Source organism: Mesocricetus auratus, unplaced genomic scaffold, assembly GCF_017639785.1.
Source record: "Mesocricetus auratus isolate SY011 unplaced genomic scaffold, BCM_Maur_2.0 contig_5824_pilon_obj, whole genome shotgun sequence".
Taxonomy (NCBI): Eukaryota; Metazoa; Chordata; class Mammalia; order Rodentia; family Cricetidae; genus Mesocricetus; species Mesocricetus auratus.
Window position 1 is genome coordinate 13,179 of NW_024433080.1, and position 22,989 is coordinate 36,167.

A 22,989-nucleotide genomic window follows, 5' to 3' on the forward strand; every position below is an offset into this window, starting at 1 on the left:
TTTATCAGCTCTAGGAGTAGCCTTGCGGAGTTTTTTGGGTCACTTATGTAAACTAATATATCATCTGCAAATAGTGAAAGTTTGACTTCTTCTTTTCCTATTTGTATCCCCTTTATCTCCTTTTGTTGTCTTATTGCTGTAGCTAGAACTTCAAGTACAATATTGAAGAGATATGGAGAGAGCAGACAGCCTTGTCTTGTTCCTGATTTTAGAGGAATTGCTTTGAGTTTCTCTCCATTTAGTTTGATGTTAGCTGTTGGTTTACTATATATTGCTTTTATTATATTCAGGTACGTTACTGTTATCCCTGATCTCTCTAGGACCTTTATCATGAAGGGGTGCTGGATTTTGTCAAAGGCTTTTTCAGCATCTAGTGAGATGATCATGTGGTTTTTCTTTTGCAGTTTGTTAATATGGAGGATTACATTGATAGATTTTCTAATGTTGAACCATCTCTGCATTCCTGGGATGAAGCCTACTTGATCATGGTGGATGATTTTTCTGATGTGTTCTTGAATCCGGTTTGCGAGTATTTTATTGAGTATTTTTGCATCGATGTTCATGAGGGAAATTGGTCTATAGTTCTCTTTCTTAGTTGTGTCTTTGTGTGGCTTGGGTATCAAGGTAATTGTAGCCTTGTAGAAAGAGTTTGGCAGTGAGCCTCCTGCTTCTATTGTGTGGAATACTTTGAGGAGTATTGGAATTAGCTCTTCTTTGAATTTCTGGTAGAATTCTGCACTGAAGCCATCTGGGCCTGGGCTTTTTTTGGGGGGGGGAGATTTTTGAAGACTGCTTCTATTTCATTAGGGGTTATAGGTCTGTTTAGATTGTTTATCTGTTCTTGATTTAGTTTTGGCAAGTGATATCTATCTAGGAAATTGTCCATTTCCTTTAAATTTTCAAATTTTGTGGAGTACAGATTTTCAAAGTATGCCCTGATGATTCTCTGGATTTCCTCAGAGTCCGTTGTTATGTCCCCTTTTTCATCCCTGATTTTGTTAATTAGCATTCTCTCTCTCTGTCTTTTGGTTAGTTTGGACAGAGGTTTGTCTATTTTGTTGATTTTCTCAAAGAACCAACTCTTTGTTTCATTGATTCTTCTCAGTGTTTTCCTGGTTTCTCCTTGATTTATTTCAGCCCTCAATTTGATTATTTCCTGGTGTCTGCTCCTCCTGGGGGAGTTTGCTTCTTTTTGTTCTGTAACATTCAGCTGTGCTATTAATTCTCTAGTATGACTGTTCTCCAGTTTTTTCATGTAGGCACTTAGTGCTATAAACTTTCCTCTCAGCACTGCTTTCAAAGTGTCCCATAAGTTTGTGTATGTTGTGTCTTCCTTCTCATTGAAATTGAGGAAGTCTTTAATTTCTTTTTTTATTTGTTCCTTTACCCAGGGATGGTGCAATTGTGCATTGTTCAATCTCCATGCGATTTGTGTTATTGTTGAATTCTAATGTTAATGCATTGTGGTCTGACAAGATGCAGGGGGTTATTCCAATTTTTTTGTATCTGTGGAGATTTGCTATGCTTCCTATTATGTGGTCAATTTTTGAGAAGCTTCCATGTGGTGCCGAGAAGAAGGTATATCCCTTTGTATTTGGGTGGAATGTTCTATAGATGTCTGTTAAACCCAGTTGGGTCATAACTTCTATTAGTTCTTTTGTTTCTTTGTTAAGTTTCTGTCTGAAGGTCCTGTCTAGCGGTGAGAGCAGAGTGTTGAAGTCTCCTATTAGTGTGTGAGATTTCATGTGCATTTTTGAGCTTTAATAATGTTACTTTCATGAATGTAGGTGCCTTTGTATTTGGGGCGTAGATGTTTAAAATTGAGACTTCGTCCTGATGTACTTTTCCTTTGATGAATATGAAGTGTCCTTCTTCATCTCTTTTGATTGATTTTAATTTGAAGTCTAATTTGTTAGATATTAGGATTGCTACACCAGCTTGTTTCTTGGGACCGTTTGATTGGAAGATCTTTTCCCAACCCTTTACTCTGAGATAACGTCTGTCTTTGATGTTGAGATGAGTTTCTTGTATGCAGCAGAAGGAAGGGTTCTGTCTTCGTATCCATTCTGCTAGTCTGTGTCTTTCTATAGGCAAGTTGAGGCCGTTGACAGAGGGATATTAATGACCATTGATTGATGATCCTTTTTTGTGCTTGATTTATTGTTAGTGAAGTTATTTTGTGTAGTTTCTCCTCCCTTTTTCTTTTGGTGTTTTGTAAAGTGGGATTATATATTGCCTGTGTCTTTGTGAATATAGTTATCTTCCTTGGATCTAGGTTTTCCTTCTAGCATTTTCTGTAAAGCTGGATTCATGGATATATATTGTTTAAATCTGGCTTTGTCATGGAATATTTTGTTTTCTCCATCTATGGTAATTGAGAGCTTTGCTGGATATAGTAGTCTGGGCTGGCATCCTTGTTCCCTTAGTGTTTGTAGGACATCTGACCAGGATCTTCTGGCTTTCATCGTTTCCATTGAGAAGTCAGGTGTAATTCGGATAGGTCTGCCTTTGTATGTTACTTGGCCTTTTTCTTTAGCTGCTCTTAATATTTTCTCTTTACTCTGTAGGTTTGATGTTTTGATTATTATATGACGAGGTGACTTCTTTTTCTGGTCCAGCCTATTTAGTGTTCTGTAAGATTCTTGTACTTTCATAGGCATATCCTTCTTTAGGTTGGGGAAGTTTTCTTCTATGATTTTGTTGAATATGTTTTCTGTACCTTTGAGTTGTATTTCCTCACCTTCTTCTATACCTATTATTCTCAGGTTTCGCTTCTTCACGGTGTCCCATATTTCCTGGATATTTTGTGTTAAGGATTTGTTGGTTTTGAGATTTTCTTTAGTTGATGAGTCTATATCCTCTAATGAGTCTTCAACATCTGAGAGTCTCTCTTCTATCTCTTGTATTCTATTGGTGATACTTGCATCTGTAGTTCCTGGTCGTTTACCCAGCTTTTCTATTTTCAGCATCCCTTCATTTTGTGTTTATCGTTTCTATTTCAGCTTTCAATCCTTCAACTGTTTGAGTTGTTTCCTTAATTTTTTTGGTTGGTTTTTCTTGGTGCTCTTTAGATTCTTTGAGATATTTGTTTATTTCTTGAATTTTTCCCCCATTTCATGGATTTTATTGTTTGTTTTTTCTTCTATTTCTTTAAGGGATTTCCTCGTTTCTTCTTTGAGGGTCTCCATCATCTTCATGAAATAATTTTTAAGGTCTGTCTCCTCTTGTTCGTCTATGTAGTGCTTTTTGGGTCTTGCTGGTGTTGGATCCCTAGATTCTGGTGGGGTCACGTTGGTCTTTCTATTGCTGAGTGAGCTCTTATTCTGTCTTCTTCCCATCTCTTCTTCCAGTGGGTGCTGGTGGGGTCTTTCCGTCTCCACTGGTCTCCTTCCTTCCTGAATCTGAAGCTGGGGATGCTGACACGGAGTTTGGGGCCTGGAAGGGCTGATGTCTTTCCTGAAGCTGGACTTGCTGGGGTTGTGGCAACACTCAACTGAAATCCTTCCTGACTATGCCATCTAAACACTCAAGCATAGACATATAAGAACTTAGAAAACACCATGCTGGAGAGAGAAATCAGTGGGTAGGAGTTTTCTGTACAAGCATGAGGAACCGAGTTCAGATGCACAGATGGACATAAAAGACTGGAAATGTCTGCATGAGGCTGTTGCCCCAGCATGAGAAAGGGGAAACAGGTAGATCCTGAATTCGTACTGGGCTGTTAGCCTGGTTAAGATGGTGAGCTTCAAGATAGCTGAGAGACTGTCTCAAGGGATTAAGATGAAGGACAATAGAGAAGGACCCCACATCTTCCTCTGCCTTCTTCATGAATTCATAAGGATACAACGTGCACACATGCACACCTATAAAATAGTGCCTGGACACTAAGGCAGAACTGAAAGAACTGAAGATGAGGTTCAAAGATGTACTCACATCTTCTCTTGATTAAAGTCTTCTAAGTCACCATTTTCTGGGTTATAAATTTCTGAAAAAAATATGTGTTGTATATGCAGATGAAGTTTCTTTAATTTTTGAGATTTCAGCAGATAGATTTTAGCCACTGACAATTCATCAGCACTACTAATATCAACAGTCATTTCTTCAAATGGATCCAGTGCTTGTGTTTCAAATCGTTCTTCCTGGTTATCAAAAGGCCATCAAAAACCTCTGGGGACTCATCAGTTTCCCCCTGCACTCTCCTTGACTCAAACTATTAAAGCATTTGCGGACTTCCTGTCTCATCTCCTTTGATAGTATAAAACCAAAGTGTGGTTTCAGCATGGCAGCTACTTTTTCATTGGCAATTCCAAACACAAATATCCCAGTCATGAACCACTGGTGTCACCACCTGCATAAATTTGTCTTAGAAGTTGGGGTAGGTACCTATATATCATTGTAGAACCTTCATCCAGTGACTGGTGGAAGCAGAGACAGATACCCACAGCTAAACACTGAACTGAACTCCTGGAACCTAGTGACAGAGATGGAGGAGTAATGAGCATGAGGCAAAGACAATGATGGTGAAATCCACAAACACATCTGACTGGATAATGGGTAGCTCTTGAATCCCAGACTGATGGCTGAGATGCCATCAGGGGACTGACCAAGACTCCCTGAATGTAGTGCCAGTGAGGCCACAGAAATCACTGGGGCCTTGGGTAGTGGATCAGTGTTTACCAAGGGTTATGGCTGATCTTTGGGAGCCCATTCCAAATACAGGGATGCTCTCTCAGCCTGGACACATGTGTAAGTGCCTAGATCCTGGCCTGGATGAAATTACAAACTTTGGAGATCCCCCCAAGGAGGGCCTCTAGGTCTTCTCTTACACCAAGAAGACCAGGATACCAGCAGATCCAGCAAGGGGAGCAGGAGACCAGGTGGGAGGCTAAGCAGCCCAGATTCCTGGTCTTCTTCTCCATCCACAGGACCAGAACAAGGACAAGGAATAGAAGAACCACGAGATTATTGGACTTGCTAGCACCCACCAAAATGGAACTCTGGTCCCCTAACCACCAGACCAGTAAGGGGTTCTTTCTACACCCACTAGAAGAAGAGATAGGAAAGAGACAATACAAAAACACACTCAGCAACAGAAAAACAAATATGACACAGCCAGATTCTAGAGACTCCACACTAGCAAGACTCCAACATTCCAATGTAAATAAAAAAACTAAATGACCTTAAAACCGCCATCATGAAAATGCTAGAGGCCCTAAAAGAGGATATAGGAAAATCCCTCAAAGAATGAAAAAACAAACCAAAAAAATGCAAGAAATGGAAGAAAAAACAAACCAAAAAAGGCAGGAAACAGAAGAAAAAAACAAAGCAAAAAATGCAAGAAATGGAAGAAAAAACAAACCAAAAATGCAAGAAATGGAAGAAAAAGAAATTCAGGATGTGACCCAGGGACAGGCTTCGTCATGTGGTGAATTCAGTTCTCATGCTGGAGCTGGAGTTCATTGAGAAGGCTGGGCTATGAGGTTTAGGCCATGGTGGCCAGAGACAGCAAGGTTTAAAGAAGCCATAGAATGCTGGGTGTACTGGCACAGTCCTGGAATCTTGTCAATCAGGAGGAAGACTGCTGGAGGATGACTTTGGCAACAGCATGTAATAAATAGAGAGAACAAGACAAGAAGTATATGTGTTGTGTTTATGGCTATTGCAGAGTCTCACAGGACTGTCGTATTGAGTCTTACATCTAGGCTGTAGATCCCAAGGAAGGGAGAGTGATGATGCCACTCTGCAGAACTGGGTCAACAGAGTCCTCCAGTGTACAGGTACTAGGAAATGGTTTGGTCATGCACTTGTCTAGATGGCTTTGTTTTCTTAATTTTACCATTTTTGACTTCCCTTCCTTTTACAAATGTTTTATATTTTAAAATATATCTTTCTTGCAAGTATCATACATGTACAGTGTAATTTAATGACTCCTTGAGGATATATCTATGTGCATACACCACTTAGAGAAGGAAACAGGAACCTTCCAATTGCCTGGTCCAGCTTTGCCACTCTTTCTATAACCATCACTTCTTCCATTTCATTAGAGTTCATCTCTTAAGTGTGCCCTCCCTCCATGCTATCAGTATTTCAGTACTGTTGTGTCGTGAAATGCAGCGGTTAGATATTTAAGTTTTGCATCTGTCTTCCTTACCATAATATGTGCATGGTTCATCCCCACGGTGGTGTGCAATTGTCTGGGGTGTGCTTACACCTGGTGAGCCAGTGAAAGAGGGGAGGGAGGAAGCTTAAAACAATAAGATAACAGGGTGTACAGTACCACAAAATAAAGCCATATGGGACTCCTCTTCACACAGGGAGAAATAACACAGGTCTCAGTAGCTTCATTGAAGACAGGAAGCTGAAGACCCAGAGAGACTATTGAACTGATGTTTGAAGTAGTCCTGGGAACTCTTGGTGATGATGGAATCAGACTCTGCTGTTGGCAGTAGGGAATCAGAAGTAGGTTAGAAGCTGAAGGACAAAACTTGGAACGGTTACTCTTTAGACATCAAGTATAACTAGGCATGGGAGAATAAAGGACCTTTTATTTAGTGAAGGACCAGCTAAGAAGTGTTCAATGCTCAGCTTCTTCAGACCTTTATGAATGAGAAGGACAAAGAGATCATTCCCACTTCCATCTCCATCTAGCAGACAGATTAGTCCTGTCATGATGTGGGGAATCAGGGTGGGAACCAGTTGTTGAAACTCCTTGCGACCTCTTTATTTGGATCAGATTTGGGGCTCACTGGTAATTCTTGAATTCCTTTGTCTCCTTAGACGCATCCAACCCAGACAGCCTTCTTGTCAAGTGTGGATGTACACACACATTTTTCCTACCAGATGATGCTGCCAGAATCAGTTGCAGTGGTCTGCTCACCCAAATATAAACTGTGAATATGTAGGATCTGAGCCTGGAAGGTACAAGAGCAAAATTCTCTATGGCTCAGAACACTTTAAAAACTAAGTAATGTCCAGAGGGTCTTAATTGAATGTGGGAGAGGCCTCCTTTACAGGTGCACATTTTAATTAACATCAGCTCCTCTTAAAAGATGTGCTGATACCACTACTGGTTTCTAAGACAAACAGCCAAGAAGTGACCTCAAGAGAAAGAGGTTGAAGAAATTCCACACCAGGCACTGCATAAGAGTATCATCCCCTATCATTCTCATTGTCACGTTAGTCTGAATTCCTCAGCAGAGCTAGGGTTGGGAAAGCACTGAATAATCCTGATGTTTTGGAATAATTTTTGTACCCTGGATATTTTTAAACAACGACTAGTGGTCTCAGGTTTTAGCACAATTCCCACTTGTTCCTCACAATAATTGGCTTGAAAAGACCTGACTTTTTGCTTGATTCCTTTTCTTTTCTGCTGTTGAATTCCTTTGTCTCATTAAGTCAATCTACAAGAAATGGATCAAGAGAGATAAAGATGGAAAGGGAGGTACACATAAAGGAGTATGAAAAGGAGAGGATTGAGGAGGAGGACAAAGAAAGGAAGAGTAGGAGGAGAAGAAACAGAGCAGGAGGGGAGCCATTGGGACTATGGCAAAGAGACAAGTTCTATTAGAACACCAATTACAGCGATCACTAGTAACAGAAGGAGGACTTCCATGCCACCTGCGCTGGAGGAAGAATTGTGTAGAGGAGTGACAGGAGGGGGAGGGATAGAAAAGTGAAAGGGAAAGCAGAGAGGTCATAGATAGGAGGGAAGAGGCAGGAAGAAAAGAAAGGAAGGGGGAGAAAAGAGGAGAGAATGATGGAGGGGAGAGGGAAGAATGAGAGTTGCAGGGATATCTGCTTGACTGTGAGTCTGCTTTTTCTCTTCCAGAACTGGAATTTTCACATTGACATCTTTTGAATTAAATGAAATGTCATGGTGCCCCAGGAGGGGCTTTGATCCCAATGAACAGGACTCACCTCTCATTTGTGTGCTTACCTGTGTACAAGAAGTCAAGGCCATGTTCCCAGGTGAAAAATAGATGTGATAGGGCTTGTCATCCTTTCTGACCCTCATGGATTTTCAAACTCATCACTTACCTTCCTAGAAACCCATTAATAACCATGTTTCTAGAAATAGTGAACAGTGGATTTAAGTTTCTCATATTTGCAACCTGGTGATTTACTGTCTTTGACGGTGCTGACAGTCCTGCCCTTTATCCTGGTATCTCGGGATACCTGCCCTTTATCCTGCACTTTCCACGCAGTCGAGAAGAGAAGGGAAGAAGGACTGGGGTTGACTCAAGGACACAATGTGTCCTCGGTATATTTGATGCCCTGGATTTCATCCCCAGTAATGTGGGGAAGAAATAAGAAATAAGCTAATGGAACCCATTAGCTTATTCAAGACTTATTACATGTTAATATGTTCTTCATCAATTTCAGCTAATGTTTCAGTAGGTAACCTGAATGTCAAAGAAAAGGCCATGTTATGTAGGTTAATTAAACATAATCATTATGAAGTTTTGTCTCAAAAGTAGGGTTCTCACCTGCCTAGGGTGATAGTTTCTTCTCCCAGATGGTGTCTGATAGCACACTTATAATGATCAGATCTCAGGACTTTAAACCAGCCTCAGATCAATGAGATTCTGATGTTTTGATTTACTTCAGCCTGGACTTTTCCATTCAGTTGGATTCAGATTAAAATGTAATAACATATTGAAAATGTCTAGAAACCTGTCTTATAAAATATAGAAGAGCCAGGGATACAGCCACAGAGATTCAAGAAAGGCTGAGATTCTGGAATCAGAGTACTAATTACAAGAGGTAGAACTCTGTGTGTATGTGTGTGTGTGTGTGTGTGTGTGTTTATAAGTATTATAATAAAAGTTTATGTTCATTTGTATATAGTTTGCATTATGCTCCTGATCACAACAGGAAGCCCTAATGACATTTCAGCTTTCTTTTTTGGATCACATACACACACACACACACACACACACGCACACACACACACACACACGAGTATATATATATATATATATATATATATATATATATGGTTTGTCATATTAATTTTTGTAACTTTTTTGTGTAGTCTTTTAAAAATAGACCCAGTTTTTATTTTATTTCTGTGTCTCTGTGGATTTGCACATGTGAGTTTAGTGGCTGTCTGTTAGAATTCGTATTCAGATGCCCTAGATTAGGAGAGATTAGGAGTCAAGCAATTGTGCACAGCCTACTTACCTGTAAAAGAAGTGTCTGTTGTTAAACTCAGCACCATACTCCAGCCCCCATTGTGTAGTTCATGGATCAAACCAGGGTTTCCAGTTGTTTGTGGGCAAGAAATTTCTAGAAGATTTGTTCAAAAATATGTAGTTCTATCTTGAGATACAGTAATGATTCGTTACTGGGATAGTGAAAGATATTGTACGATTTTAAAACAAAATATCTAGGACACCAGTTCCGAAGTTCTCAATTGTAAATGTTCTTCTGAATCTCACCATGGTGGAACACACCCATAGCCCCAGCTCTTGGGCAGTTGCAGCAGGAGATCACCAGATTGAGGACAGCTGAGCTTACATAACAAGACTTTCAGACTGATGAATCACTATGACATTGTATGCAAAGTATGAACATCCCCGGCAGGTCTATTAGGTCACCTCTTCCAAGTGATTGACATCATGAGCCCAATGCTACATGGAACTTACACTCTCTTACTATTTCCCAAGTGACTCTGGAAAATATATGGCAAAGATCCATGGGGAGACACTGACTCTGACCATGAGGTGAGAGTGTTGGGGGACAGATATTTTGGCATTACTTCTAATGATATCAGGATTTCACCTCTAGGCTGAGAACCATCTGGCTGCAGTGAACTTCTTCAGCCAGAGACTTACCTCTGAGGACATGGCTCATTAACAGAGCCTTAGTTTTCATCACAGTTTTAGCAGTTAGGAAAAAGCTTTGATAAAACACAGAAGATTGTGACACATCAAGGCAAGCCCTCTTGATGACAAACCCTGAGTATAGATGTGAGATCACAGACAATTCTTTTTATTTTCAAGGTGAGGTGACCATGTTTCTGATGTGTCAGTAAGACATTTCTTGAATAATGTACAAATTAAGAAATGTGATACTTAGAAAAGCTTGGACAAGCCCTTAGCTCAATCTTCAGCAATGCAAAAGAAACATATTCTATAATGTGTTTTAATTTATGACAATTGAACATTACTGGTGGCCCCTGTTTACCTTGTATACCACATAAAACCTCTGCAAGATGACCAGCTTCCTGGTAAACCATTTATTCTTAAATCCATCATTACCGTACCTGTCCCTAATAGCAAAGCAAAATTTTTTCCATTACCCAGATATACAATTTTCAGTACCAATATTTTTCTATGCAAATGGCCAGCAATACATTTCCCTACAAAAAAATCTTGCAGTACAATCGATGGTTATATTATTTATATGATAATTTATACCCTAACATGACATATGTAATTGCTTATTTTTTAAATTAGTCATTTATTCTATGAAATCTTTAGTGAGTTAATAAGCAGTTAATTCTTTTTGTACTTTATATTCATATATTTGAAAGAACTACCTAAATCTAATGTTGCCACATATTAGCCCAGTCATCTTCCCATTCATCTTATTTACAAATAGCTGTATTTGGCTAGTTTGCATTTTTGCATATGAAACTGTGTTTTAATTTTATTCTGCTTTAAGTTAAAGTTTAATTGTTTTATTATTGGGAAAGGCTATAACAATTTAGGTATTCACAACTTACTCTGTTTAAAGTGTATCTTCTCTTCCAAAACAATTTGCATAGTTGAAGATCATACAATTAGTAGTAAGAAATTAATTAATTATTAAGGGAATAGCAGTACTTAATGAATGAATTATTTCTTCCAATGAGAATATAATAATACTTTTCCTCCAATGCTGCCTGTTGTTTGTTTGAGTTTTTAAAGCATCTGAGGGTTCGAAAGTCTGATTTCATATACAGTATTGAGGAGGTCAGGTAATGGAGAAAGCAAAAGTATTATTTGTTGATTATGTCAGTTGACATAGCTTGTAAGCTTTCAAACTCTAAGTCATATGTGCAGAATTTTAGACAATATTAATTAATAGGTACAAATTAATTCGTTAATTCATTAATATGCACAAATGAAGAAAGCTACCTTCATGATTGCTGAGCCACAGTGGTCACTCTCAATATTTAGAGACTGCAAGTTCAGCAAGTTTTGTTATCCTCTGTGTAGCTATGTCTCCATCTGTAAGTTTGGAATAACGTTGGAGTTATTAGGTGTTATAAGAGTAGAATATACATCATATACTTTACTATAGTCAGTCTTTAATATTTCCCAAGCCTCAAATCTTCATACATTTTTTTACTTCTGGGCTCAGTGTTTCATAGTTCTGAACTAATGTGAAGCCAAACACAATAGGGTTCCTTGTGGGAGACTATGGGTAGAAATCATATATAGTCTGGACTGAGCAATGGACATGTCAGATATGAAGAACTTCAAGCTGTGTCTCCATAGATCAGTCCATGCTCATTCTTTTCTACAGCCTGATGCACTATCAGACTTACATTATTTCAAGTAACATTTTGATTATCTACTTTTCCTAATTTATACCGCATATAATAATACTAACCCAAGTTGTAAGCAGTATAACAAATACTCAGTGAAAATGACAATATGCTTTCACCTTAGGCTTCATACATTTCTCTGATTACTCTAATAAGACGTGAATGGCAGCTGTTCTATTTTACAGAGGAAAAATCAAATTAACCATTGGTGTGAAAGGCTGAAAACCTGCTTTGATGCTCTTGACTAAGCGCTAAAAGCTGGGCAAATTTCTCCATATGTACATTCCTGTTTTATAAGTAGCCAAACTCTAGTTTTATATTAAGAAGCAATTTGTACCCAATAATTTTTTTCTAAAATATTCAGTATCACCATGAGATAGATAGACAGAGAGAGAGAGAGACAGAGAGAGAGAGAGAGAGACAGAGAGAGAGGAGAGAGAGAGAGAGAGAGAGAGAGAATGAATAAGGTAAAAGCTTCAGAAAAGTCATTAAGAGTTGGGCTGTCAGGTCTCAGCACATACATGGCAGTTCAGAATTATCAATGACTCCAGCTCTATATAATCCAACACCTTTCTTAACAATGGGGAATGCACATTCTCACATCTATATAAATAAGAATGAAAAACTTTTAAGATATTAAGCATTTAATTTATCTCATTAAAGAATCACTTGTATAGCCAGGTGTTGGTGGTGCAAGCCTTTATTTAATCCCAGCACTCAGGAGGCAGTGGCAGTGGCAGGCAGAACTCTGTGACTTCGAGGCCAGCCTGGTATACACAGCGAGTTCCATGACAGGCCTCAAAATACAACAGAGAAACCCTGTCTCGAAACGCCAAAAAAAGAATCACTTGTATGCTGTAATTATGTTTTATTATTTATTCTCTTAAATATTAAGATTTCTATAAAGGTTGCCACATTAAAAGTGACTTGGGGGGGCTGGGGGGAGGGCACGGGAGGAGGGGAGGGAATGGGAGAGGGACCTGGAACTGACTTGTGAAGCAACCTCGTTTCTTATCTAAATTTAAACTGGAAAATAAAATTAAAAAAAAAAAGAAAAAAAAGTGACTTTCTCTAGGAGCCTTCATTATAAGCACACAAATCAGTACACATGAAATAGATCATTCTGGAAGGATTTTTACTTAGGCCACTTTTCTTCGTCTCAAGTACTTATTAAGATATATTGCATCTTGCAAACTCAACTTTGTGGTTTTTTTTCTCTCATTTATACAGCCATCTGCAGTTACTATGAAATATTTGTCACAAAAAATGACAAAATATTTGAAGCACCAATGGCTCTCTTGTCCGTACTAAGATTTTTTTCTGTTTTGTTGACATAAGGGTCTCACCATGAAACCCAGATTGGCTCAAAAGTTCTCATGTATTTGTCTCTTCCTTTTGACATAGGTAGGATTACAGACATCTGCAACCATGCCAACAGTAAATTTTTCATAATGCTGCAGTGAAAATAGTAATAAGCCACACTTCCTTAATCACCCTTTCTCCAATCACGGTGTTTACAGAATGGGTTTTGAAAAACTCAACTATGTATTTGACATGACTTTGTAATCAGGTGTTACCTGCATGAGCCAAACTATATGAAGATTGAGGGCACAAGGATAAATGCTAACGCATAATGACAATAAATTTAATCTGAAAATAGAATGAGGTATATGAAATTTAGTGAACCATGTACTGGTTAGGTAGTGCACATCAGAGGAATCAAAGTCAATATTACCCATTTTTTAATTTTGTATACTTCTGTGGTGTTGATACTGAAAGTACAGGCTAGATTGTTCAACAAATTCAGTTTCTGAAGTTATATCTCAGAAAGAAAGGAAGAAAGAAATGAAGGGAGGAATAAAGGAAGTAGGAAAGAAGGAATGAGACAAGGAAAAAAGGAAGGAAGGATTCTACCTGATCCATAGTCAGATTATCATTGGGATCCAAGGCTATTAACTAATCCTGACAAGAGCTATGTAACTCCTAAAACATCAACATTTTCTCCCGAAATTGAAAACTACTCTCCAGTAGTTGTATTTAGACACCTCAGACCACCAAGTATTAAGTGTCACATGAGATGTATTGACAAAGTGTATCTTATTCAATTCAATCCTTGTAAGTTTGTTCTAAAGTGGCTTTTAGGATAAATACATCCATTTAAATAAAATCACTCTTCTGAACACTAGAAAATGTGAATGGCAGTGTCCTCAAATGCTGCCGAGAACCACCAGTCATGTGTTTCCTGATTCAGTAGGATTTACTTCTTCCTTCCAGATCCACCTCTGACAACTTGACTTTGTTACTTCACAATGGAAGGTGTCTGAGAATATTGTTTGATATCAGCTTGACATAGGAGGTGCTGGGTTAAAGGAAGGTAAGTGTGTTACATATTCTTCTCACTGTTGTCACAAAACCCATGGTCAAAGCAGCTGAAAAAGTAGAGAGATTCATTTGAATCACAATACACAGATAGTTCAAAAAGAAAACAGTGAGTGGTCATTGATGCAGAAGCTGATCACTCACAAAAATTCTCAACATCAGTGCTGGGAGACAATTGGACCCTAAATGGAATGGTTATCTCAAACCCCTGAGATTTAGAAAACATTTTAGAAGGTTGTCAGGAAATATGTAGGAGCTGAGACTGTGGAGAATGGCAGCAGCAACAACAAACAGTTTTGGAAATGACAGAGCAAATGTGACCCACATACGAACTGCACAGGACTGGGCTTGTCAACATTCATCATGGATGATATGGGTTTCCCCGGTGTACTTCCACCTGAGGGACAATAGTTTCTTAATGATTGCTCAGGAATGTGTGGCGTTTTCTTTAGTGGTGCAGCCCCTGACAAATTGCCCTTTTCTCAGAAAATGACATCCTGCAAACACTTAGACAAGAAACTCCAACTTGACTTAGCAAGTTATACATTACAGAAGACATGACAGCAGAAAGGGATAGTGGTTTCAGCAAGAGAGGGAGAAGTATGAGAAAGGGCAGTAGGAATAATATCTAAATTTTATTATATAATGTCAGAAAATGTCACACAAAAAGAATAAAGGTGTGGTAATATATTATGTGTGATTTATTAAAGCTTGCTTGAGGATTCCAAAAGCAAAGTAAGCCACAAACCATAGAAATCAGGCGTAGACCTTTCATCCCAAGACTGTAAATTCAAGGTTACCCAGATATACAAAAGATTGATCCAGTCTTAAAGACAAACAACTAACACAAAAACACTCTCAGCACCTGGAATCACACGCCTTTAAACCCAGCACTACAGGGGTATAAAAGATAAGAGCAGGATCTTTAGTAGAGTACCAGGGATTCATTCTCCAGTCACATTGGGATAGGAAGACATTGCCGTCTCAGGATTTTCTAGCCACACTGAGGAGAGGTTATAGTCTGATGGTTGGTGGAGCCAGGATAGTCTTTCATTCTGAATTAGGGTAAGAGACAGTGTCAACTGCTTTGCTTTTGTAATCTTCATCTTGAAGCTTGAACCCCAATATCAGTCTCCAGGTCTTTTGTTTATCATGCTAAAGAAAGGGGAAAAGGAAAGGAGGAAGCAAGGGAGGGAGTCATGGTGGGAGGGAGCAATGGAGGAAGGAAAGAAGGGAGGAATGAAAAATAGTGGGCAAAGGCAAGAAGACCAAAGCATCATGAATTCTGTTCTGTGTAAAAAGGGCATGGACCAGATGTTAATGGAACCAGAGGAAATATTCTGGACATCACGTGTGGAGAAGATGGATCCTGGGAGCTGCTGGAGCCAGAAGGACCAGCAGGGAAGAGGAGACGGATATAGACAACTAATGGAGCGAGGAAGACCCATGATGTAGAGAGTATTGATCCAAGAATCCAGTGGAATCTGGAGGACCAGGTAGGGCCTCTGTGTTAGGGAGGCAGATGCATAGAACTGTTCAGTTAAGAAGTACGTGCCAGTCTGCACTTCCACAGATAGAGAGTCTGGGAAACAGGAAAGAACCTAAAAGATATGCATATATGCATAGTACCCAAGAGAAGAGGATGGAGACAAGATCCTCTGAATGGATGGGGAACACGGCGAGAGGTTGGGGGAGTGGGACCCGGGAAGAATAGAGGGGGTAAAGAGGAAGGGAGTTGGTCATGGGGGAACAGGAAGTTGAGGGGGTGGGGGTAGAATAGGGGAAGAGGGAATCATAGGATCGAAGACATATCAGGCACCAGAGTGACCTCGAGTGATCTAAAGGTATAACATCAATTGGCAAGCTAAGCAATAGTGGAGGGACCACCTCGAATGCCCATTCCTGATAATGAACTTGATGTCTATAACCATCAGGGAGCCTTCATCCTGTGACTGATGGAAGCAGAGGCAAACACACAACTAATCACTGAACTGAACCCAAGGAACCCAGTGACAGAGAGAGATGAGTGATGAGCAAATTGGCAAAGAATGGGCTGGCAAAACCAGCAGAGACAGCTGATCTGAACAGGGGAGAGCTCTTGGACCACAGAGTGACAGTGGGGAGGCCAGCATGGGACTGATCTGGACCCCCTAAATGTGAGTGTCAGTGAGAAGGCCTGGGCAACCTATGGGGCCCTGAGCTGTGGATCAGTGTCTATCCCTGGTATACAAACTGTCTTCATGTGCCTATAGCACAAAGAGAGATGCTCTCTCAGCCTGGACTCTTAGGGGAGTGCCTTGACCCTACCAAGAGTAAAATGACAGACTCTAGATATCCCCTATGTGGAAGGATTTGGCAATAGGGTGGGAGGGGGGGGAAGGGGAGTGCGGGAAGAGGGGAGGGTGAGGGAACTGGGATTGACATGTAAAACAAGCTATTTAAAATTAAAATAAAAAATGATAAAAAAAGAAGTAATCCAGATAATCTTCCTCCAGTGTCCCAGATCTCCAAGATGTCCACCCATCTCTTGATGATATTTGTCACACTAAGGAAGTCAGAGGCCCCATCTTACCTCATTATTATACTTTACTTCCTCCTGGCTTTTAGAGCTAGGGATTTATTATGTTCTCCTCTGAGAACAGCCAAACAGTAATCTGGTTGTTGACTAATTGACTGAGTAATTTAATATTTTCATTTTCTCTTTATTTTATTATTGTTTTAGTCTAAAATGTCTACATACTCATTATCTTTGTGTCTCAGTCTCCCTACGTGCTGGGTGTGTGTCTATGTGTCTTTCTGTGTATAAACTTTTATATGTGTGCGTGTCTGTGTCTGTGTGTATAATCTTATATATCTGTGTGTGTGTCTGTGTTTGTGTGTGTTGCTTAATGTTTGCTACTTCTATTTTCTCTACTGAATTCCAATTTAATAGACTACAATACATCATCAAGTAATAATTTTTTAAATATTTTTGATACAGGGATTCTTTCTGTAGCTTTGTAGAACAGGATGGTTTTTTTTTCAGATATGGAAGTGTGCACAACAGCTTGTTCCGTATGCCCCCAGGCTTGGAAAATATTTTTCCAGTCCTTTCACCTAGGTAATGTCTATTCTTGATGTGGAGATGTGTGTCTTTCTTGCATCAGAAGCACGAATCCTGTTTTCACATTCATTTTGATAGTCTTTGTCTTTGTATTGATCAATTTAGATAAATGACATTGAAAGCTAACTAAACCCAATGGTTTTAAATCTTTTATTTTTATTGGTAGTTTTAGTTCTCAAGCTGTAATTGGTGTGTGTGTGTGTGTTTGTGTGTGTTTCAGTGTGATCACATGTGCATGTGTGTTTTCCTTCTTGTTGTTTTTCTAGTGTGATATTTTTTCCATGGGTTTCCATGGATTTAGTTACCCTCCTTAGGTATGAATTTTGTTTCTAAAAGCTTCTCCAATGCTTTGTTTTAGATAGATATAGTTCCAGTTTGATTTTTATAATGTAGTATCTTAATTTTCCCATGTCTGGGGATTGAATGTTGTATAGGGTGTGGTAGTATTGGTTAGTATGTGTGGTCTCTTAGAGTCTGGAGCACTTCTGTCAGTGCCCGTGTGGCTCTTTGAATCTCCACTGAGATGTCAGTTGTAATTTAGTAACATGGTCCTTTATGTTCTTTTTTTTCACGTTACCTGTACTGATATATATATATATAGTTTTATTTTTTATCATTTTTTATTTTAATTTTAAATAGCTTGTTTTACAAGTCAATCCCAGTTCCCTCTCCCTCCCCTCCTCCCGCACTTCCCTTCCCCCCACCCTCCCACCCTATTGCCAAATCCTTCCACATAGGGGATATCTAGAGTCTGTCATTTCACTCTGGGTAGGTCCCAGGCACTCCCCTAAGAGTCCAGGCTGAGAGAGCATGCCTGTTTGTGCTATAGGCACACGATGACTGTTTGTATTCCAGGGATAGACACTGATCCACAGCTCAGGGCCCCATAGGTTTCCTAGGCCTTCTCGCTGACACTCACATTTGGGGGGTCCAGATCAGTCCCATGCTGGCCTCCCCACTGTCGCTCTGTGGTCCAAGAGCTCTCCCCTGTTCAGATCAGCTGTCTCTGCTGATTTTGCCAGCCCATTCTTTGCCAATTTGCTCATCACTCATCTCTCTCTGTCACTGGGTTCCTTGGGTTCAGTTCAGTGCTTAATTGTGTGTTTGCCTCTGCTTCCATCAGTCACAGGATGAAGGCTCCCGGATGGTTATAGACATCAAGTTCATTATCAGGAATGGGCATTCAAGGTGGTCTCTCCACTATTGCTTAGCTTGCCAATTGGTGTTATCCTTTTAGATCACTCAAGGTCACCCTGTGCCTGATCTGTCTTCTATCCTATGATTCCCTCTTCCCCCTATTCTACCCCGACCCACTCAACTTCCTGTTCCCCCATTCCTTTATGTTCTTAAAGCTTTTAATATTCTTGTCTTTTGTATCAGTCCAGTACTATTATATTATGTGTCCATGGAATTTCTCTTCTGCTCCAGTCATTATGGTGTTTTGTTTGTTTCTTTTACGTGGCAGGAATCTCCTTTGAATAGGAATATGATCTTCAATGGTTTCATTACAAATATTTTCTGGGCTTTTGAGCTGGGATTCTTCTTTCTCTAATGCAATTACTCTTATGTTTAATCCTTTAAAAGTGTCCTGGAATGTTTGTATGTTTTGTGTCAGGATAATTTTAGAATTAATATTTTCTTAAACCCATATATCTATTTTTCCTATTATACATTCAAAGCCTGAGATTTTCACTCCCACCTCTTGTATTTTTTAGGCAATGTTTCCTCTGTAGTTCCTGTTCATAATCCCATATTTTTCATTTCCAGAGCACCCTCTCCTGTATTTTATTCATGTATTTTGTTCTATTATTTACTTGAGTGTGCTTGGATTTTTGCATTTCCTCCAAATACTTAGTCCCGAGCTTGGTTAAATGCTTTATATATGGACCATTATCTTCTTCATATGATATTACTTAATTGTTTTATTGTTTGTTGTTTTGATATATTTTTATTTTGTTGTTGTGTGTCATGTCTATCAGCTATGTACAAATATTTGGCACATTCAGTACAGTAATATCTCTCATATCTACAGGGGACATATCTCCCTCTGTGTTGCTCAACATGTCATTCTGCTGGACTCTAAGCATCTGGGTTTGGGAAAAGTATGAGGTCGATGGGCAGATTGCTTCATTTGTTTTTTTGTTGCATGAATGCTATGTTTATTGGATCAGTTTTCTCTCTGAGTATTTCAGAGATTTTTGTTTTTGCCACTTGTCTGCTGTGTGTCCTGCTATCTGTGTTTTTACAGGGAATGTCTGTACATGTTGGAGACTGGACTGCTTGGTTGATATTGGGAATGGAACATTGGATGACGTTCTTTTGTACTCTATGAATGGGGTCAGAGAGGAATGTGAGAGTGCAGCAGGTTTCCTAATACAGAGCTGAGGATGAGCCTGGGAGCATTGGGTCTCTGAAAGTTGTGGTTCTCCCTAAAGCCTACTTGTTGCCCAAGGGACATACCTTTGGGACTCATAGGTGATGGTAGCAGAGGCAGAAGACAAGGCAGAGCTAGGGATGAGTATGGGGGACTGCATCTTACAATGAGAGAGAGAAGAGAAGGCCTAGAGGAATCCTAAATGGCTTCCATCGGGAGTACATTTGAGGATTTTCATAGGCAGTTGAGTTCATTATATTCCAACATTCAGATTAATGGACAAATGTTAATTCCTGTGAATTTTCTAGTGTTCCTCAAAGCCCTTACAGTTTTTTTGCTTCTGTAGACTTTAATACAATTTATTTATTCCTGTCACTTCATAGGACTGTTTTTCAGTCCCTCAGAACACAGGGCATCTTCTCAAGTCATGACTTAATGGGTATAGTTGGTGTGTTTTGTGTGTTCCAAGAAAGTTTTGTTTCTTTAACCAAGGGGTTATTCCTAGTGGACAAACTCATGTAGGCTAGCCTTCACAATCTTTGTGTGTTTCAGTAGGTTATCATTTGCCTTCTTGGTACTTACAGTTTGAGTTGAGGATTCCACTATGCATGTATTGCCTTTGAATGCATGATATTTTCTTTTTATTGTGTTATTTTTTGTGTATATGAGTGTCTATGAGTGTTCCTTATTGCTGCTTCATGGGTATGATACTGCACTGATTAAAAACAACATGGAGCAAGATCAACTGCCTTCCATCATGTGTTTTTATAAATTGTTTTCTAGGCAAGCCAAAACAGGAGAAAAGGCAGGACCTGGACATATGCGCTAAACCAGAGACCACAGAGAACTGTTGTTCAGTGGCATGATTCTTCTGACTTGCTCAGCAAATGTTCTCATGTATTACAACTCTAACTGCTTTGTGTCATATTTCCCAGCATAGATTTGGCCCCTCTCTATCAATTCTAACTACAGATCATTTCCCTTAGTCAATCCGAGAGGTGAAATTCAGGATTTCAACTACTGAATTGAATTTGTCTATTTCCTCAGGACTCTTATTTGTGTTATATTGCAAGAGGGACAATTGTACATTGCTAATTCAATTGCAGTAGTCATTGTGGTCTCCTAATTGTATCTCAGATGTGTTGAAAGAGACATGACAATATAAGCATTTCTCTGACTTATTTGTTTATTTTTTCATGTTTTGGGTTCACATTAATACCAGAGTATAATAAAATATTAATGGATAGAATCATTGGTGCAAGAGCACATCATGACTGGTCTCTGACATCTACTTCCCAGAAATTGATTAGTCTGTGTTCATGATAGTGTCAGGAGAAAGTCTAGATTGAATGTGTTGTGAGGTTCAAATGAGGTGATTGTGTGCAGTTAGTGTGAGTCAAAGGAACAAAGCAAGGTAATACGTGTCTACAGTCCAGGTAGTAGAAAAAGATGTAGTTATGAAGCATGTCCTTGCACATTTCCTACATACCAATTTATATACCTAATGAAAAGTTATCTTGGTGATCAACCACAGATATCTGTGTCTGTAAGACTGAGATGTAATCATGAGATGACATACACAAATCCCATGTGATAATACACTGCAATGCATACATTGGGAAGATATCACGGTGCTTCGGGAAATGAAAAGAACTGTTTTCAGAGTTGATGTACATGCAGGGCTTGAATGGACAGGGGTAAGCTCCATCATAGTGTAACGCATATGATGGGTTGACATCTGAACATCATTTAGCACCTTCTGTAACTATGCCAGCCTCCAACAAGGCACCTGCTTCTACAGCACTGTTGTGGGTCACATCAGACATGTGCATTAATTCAAGTGGAAGGATTGAGCATGGCCATGTTTTTGCTTTTGGGTCAGTGTGCAGGGACTTTTTGAGTTTAGCAGACTACCAAGAGGTGTTATCATGCTCTGTGTCCCTAGGAAAGTGCTGACAACTAAGAGTTAAGAGACCTGCCACTTAATCTCAAATACAAAGACTTTCTTTTTTGTTTTATTTTTTTAAGTTTAAGTTTAAATTGGAAACAAGGTTGCTTCACATGTCAATTTCACATCCTTCTCCCTTTCCCTTCCCTCCTCAACTCCCTCCCACCAAACCCCCTCATTTCCCCAGGGAGGGTGAGGCCCTCCATAGGGGTGTCCATAGTCTACCATTTCATCCATGGCAGGGCCTAGACCCTCTCCACAGAGTCCAGGGTGAGAGTGCATCTCTCATTGTTGGATGGGTGTCCAAAATCCATTTGTATACCCGGGATACATACTGATCTACTACCCAAGACTCAATAGATTACCTAGGCCTACTCAATGACACCCACGTTAGGGGGTCTTGATCAGCCCCATGCTAGATCCCAGCCATCAGTCTGGGATTCAAGAGCTAACCCTTGTAAGGTCAGCTGGTTTGGGGGTTTAACCAGCCCAGTCTTAACCCCTTTGCTCATGAGTCCTCCAACTCTTGTCACTGAATTTCTTGAGTTCAGCTCAGTGTTTAGCTGTGGGAGTCTGCCTCTGCTTCCATCAGGCACTGAATGATGGTTCTGTTTCCCAAACTATCTGGCCATGTGATTGGAGTCTGGCACTCCCCAGACCTATGTCTAAAATCCATATATGAGAGAGTACATGCCATGTTTCTCTTTTTGTGACTGGGTTACCTCACTCAGGATGTTTTCTTTTAGTGCCATCCATTTGCCTGCAATTGTCAGGATTCCATTGGTTTTTTTTTTTGCTGAATAGTACTCTATTGATCTAAAGTATAAAGACATCCTTAATTCATAAGTTAGTGCTTCCTAGCAACACACATGCCTGTTGAATCCTGTTCTTGTAAGGGATCAGTAGCTGTAAGTGATGGGAGGTTTTCAAACAGTAGTTGAATGGACTTTCTCACATTTGCTACAAAATCTGACTAATATGTGACTTTACAGGAAGCCTGTCCCCTGATAACATTGGCATTGGTAGGGCTTTACAGACTCTTGTCACCCTCAGTTGGGAATGTTTCTTTTTCAGAGATGGCATCATCATATCATCTCAGTGCCTGAAAGGTTTGGGACAGTATCTCCAGGAAGACTAAAAATAAGCTTAAGGATCAGAAAGATGGTATCCTGCATGGGTAGAAAATGGCTCTGCCAGAAGCCATATGCCTGCTCAATTCCAAGTGCCTGATGTGTGTGTAAGTCTCAGGAGATGTTGGCCAAGGAGATCTTCAAGACATCCCGAAATGTTAAGGCTATTTAATCCTTGGGTTAGTTATAAGCCAATATTAGATAATTATCCTACTGATTGAGTTGCAGGATATCAGGAATTCAGAATTCCTCTGAGCTGGAATTGGAATGCCCCTCTCTGATAGCAGGCTGGCTTCATAAAACAAACATGTTCTCCCATCATTTTGGGAGGATCCTCAGAAACTCTCCTATTAGGGATTGGGCTGTTTCTCCTACACTATTAAAATGTCAAACAAGAAATATATTTATCGGTCCAATGAAGGCACAATTGCTAGCTATACTAGCAACAACTTTCCAATTTGATTTGGAAATACATGCACAGACAGGAATTCTTATCTTGTAACAAGATTATCTATACAG

At 39.6% G+C, this 22,989-nt stretch overlaps 1 long non-coding RNA gene across 1 annotated transcript; it reads left to right on the plus strand.

Annotated features, from left to right (window-relative positions):
• The first annotated feature begins 7,336 nt into the window (after positions 1–7,336).
• On the plus strand, positions 7,337–22,779 carry LOC121138426. Its single transcript, XR_005875445.1, has 4 exons — positions 7,337–7,968; positions 13,811–13,910; positions 15,218–15,411; positions 22,415–22,779. It is a non-coding gene; the product is annotated as an uncharacterized LOC121138426 (long non-coding RNA).
• The last annotated feature ends 210 nt before the right edge of the window (positions 22,780–22,989 follow it).